Source organism: Dermacentor silvarum, chromosome 6, assembly GCF_013339745.2.
Source record: "Dermacentor silvarum isolate Dsil-2018 chromosome 6, BIME_Dsil_1.4, whole genome shotgun sequence".
NCBI lineage: Eukaryota > Metazoa > Arthropoda > Arachnida > Ixodida > Ixodidae > Dermacentor > Dermacentor silvarum.
The window spans coordinates 121,937,739-121,941,002 of NC_051159.1; positions in this window are offsets into that span (position 1 = coordinate 121,937,739).

Here is a 3,264-nt window from a genome sequence, read left to right on the forward strand (position 1 = left end):
AGTAAATCATCAAGAAGCTTCGTAAGACAGTAAAAAATAAACTGTACTTTGGCAAAATACCGCATGCAGGGGAAATCACTGCGGCATGTACAGCTAAGATCAAACTTGACCGTCGTTGATATACTGCCTCTTATATTCCAAAACAGACAGACAGACATCCAGCATAGGCAGAAGGAAGACATAAGATGAAGCTTTATGTGTATCTTGCACCTGCAAATTTACATGTAATTATGCTGTCCACCATGAACCTTGCCCACCTTCTCATCCCATACTACTTTTCATGGCTGCTAACAATTAACACACTTAGTATGAAAGTCTGTCTACTTGTTGTTCCAGCAATAGTTGTCTCAATTTGTTAAAGCTGTTTTAAGCCAAAATAATTTAATGAAAGAGAAAACTCATCCACCCAAGGAAGAGGAGACTTTCTGTTACACGAAGTAATTGCAGAATGCAACATCCACCGGTCTGCACATGAGGCATGAAATTTTCTTCACAAGCCTGGTGCTACAAAGGAAACCCAGACGAGCTCTCCGCAGTTGTAAAAAAAATTCCTGCTAGTCTAGGGGTTGAACCGAGTATCACTAAGTTTTCGGTGCAGTCGCTTGCTAGCAGACAGTAGTGCAAGAGCAAATTAAACAGCAGCTGAAAGGATGGAGACATTTTCTGTGATAAACAGTCACCTTATTGAAATGTTGGCTCCAGGCTTGTTTGGTCACTGTTGATCACTTTGTCTCCATTTTCCTGCAAACCCTTCCTGCTTTTATGAGCATTAGAGAGATTTGGACTAGGGCACCCAAGCATTGGGGAGTGCAAACTCTGTTCTAGGACCTTTGAATTCCTTTGTGCTCTCCTTGCATTCTTTTGTACACACAGCAGTTTTCACCCCCAATGCCTTCAACACCCTAATCTAAAACACTCTATTATCTCATTCATGAAGCCTTACAGAGTCCCACAGAGCTTACTTGCCAACAGAACATAAGTTTTGCTGGCCAAGAATTATAGTGGCAGTGGTGTATACTGGAAACTGCAGTAGCAGGCAATAAGCTTGTTGATAAGTTTTACTTATTAAGTTTCCAATTTTTAGCCTCGGCACATGTTCACCTCTTACCAAAGCCAGTTGTTATCACTGCTAGATCGTTTGAAGGATGCTGTCTTCGATGCACCCTGCAGCGTCACAGATAAAAAAGGTCCCAAGTGGTCTCAGAAGTGGTACATGAGGTTCCAGAAAGGCACACTGGGCCTAGACACTGGGCCACTAGACTACAAGGGTAGTCTAGTCAATGAAGTAGTACTATGTGGCTGCCCAAGTCATGTTATGAACTCCGTTTCACATTTGGCAGGCAACGCCACGGAAGCTAAGCAAGTATTGCGGTCATAGATGTCTCACTTTAAGCATTTCGCAGTGCAGTTGTTTTTGGTCTGCAATGCTTGGCTACGGAATAATAAGACAACATATATTACAACTACAACTTGTGGACGTAAGCTTATGTCAACTCCCATATTACCGTAAAAACTGGACTATAGGTCGAACCGGAATATAGGTCGACCCCCAACTAACTAATTCTAAAAATGAAAAAAAATCTTTTTCAACGGCAAAACTATCGAAAGACACCCTTACCTTTAAACAAATGCGACTCAGCCGGTTGCACAATGGTGACAGCATTTAGACGAGGGTCGACTTTTCGCAATGGTTTTTTGAAAAAAAGTTCGACCAATATTCCGGTTTTTACGGTATTTGTGCACCTTTGTGCTTCGGTTATGCAAAATACTATGTGTTGGTTGTGAGCGCATGCAGCACACTTTGTTGACTGCTGGTTGCAGAAACGTACCATTCCACTCATGCAGTGGTAAATAGATTTATATTTGTCACGCCTCCCATATAATAGTCATATTTTGTAACATGAAAGTACGAGACTTAATGTTACATCAAATTACATGACGCATAACTACACATGATGCTCTATTTTTTTGGTTGTGAATGTGAACAATGAAAGAAGCAAGCAGCCTTTGTAATGCTGCTTGCTGAGAATGAAACAGAGTATACAGTAGTGAACGAAAAGATACCAATATTTTTCACTTTGGTTCGTCCGAGTTAAACTGCTCAGAAAGTTGGCGCTGCGTTATGCCGAACTGCTAGACTAGGACAATAAGCTCTTGTAAGTGTTATTTGCACTGCATAGCCCACCCATCGTCCGCACAACTTGCATATTCCAACAATGTACGTATAACAAGGAAACTGTATGCATTAAACCAGTACAAGAAAATATGTGCACGCTGCTGACAAATTTTAATGATAACTGGAGAGGTTAGCCAAGTGAAAGGCTTGGTATGCTATTGCTGGTTTGACATATCCAAACAGATCAAAGATGGAGAGAACAGAAATAAAGGGGTGTCCAACTGCTTGATATATCAAAACATTTTAGGGTTACACTCTTTATTGTGGTGAACATTAGCGTTGCCTTTCTCTGTTTCTGTGGTCCTTCATTTGCTGTTCTGTTTCAGCTTCTAGTAAGAAGTTGCTTTTTTTAACCGTGCCGCGAGTTCATCGATAGTGCACACATAAACGCACACAAATGTCCAGGAGTGAACCATAAGTACTTTAGCATACATGAATTGCGGTTGACATAAAACATGCGTTTTTGTGGGAGTCTTCGCATTATCTCCGTCAGCAACACCGAAATAGGCATGAAATCGGTCTTTGACCCTCTGAATAGCGTGCGCCCCCATAAACAAATGAAAGAGGACTGCATGAGTGCTACAGACTTCCCTAACGACTGGAAGATGCACTACATAGAGAAAGAAAATCGCAACACTAAAACTGAAACTTGAGACAAACACAAGTTGGTTTTATGTGATGAAAGCTTCATACAGAAACGAGACTCCACGAGGCATGCCCACTTTCCAGGTGACGCAACAACTAAAATAAAATAAATAAGTACGTTAGAAGTTGCGTATACCCAAGTGTTATACATTTTTTGAAACCCAGAAACACGCACTATCAAATGAAAACAAAATAAAAACAATATTTTGCACCAAGTAGTATCACCCCACCTTAATTCTAAGCAACACTGGCATCATGCTTTTATCATAACACAAGGCCTTCTTTTGTCACTTGATTCAAACTTCCTCTATCTGGAAAAACACATTGCAGCTCCACCTCTAATGCCACAAGCCAGTGCAACCACATGGCTCTTTTGATGTCCTGCTTCCAAATGCAATGTCACTATCATAGTGATGAAAGAAAGCACCCCAAACAGGAAACAC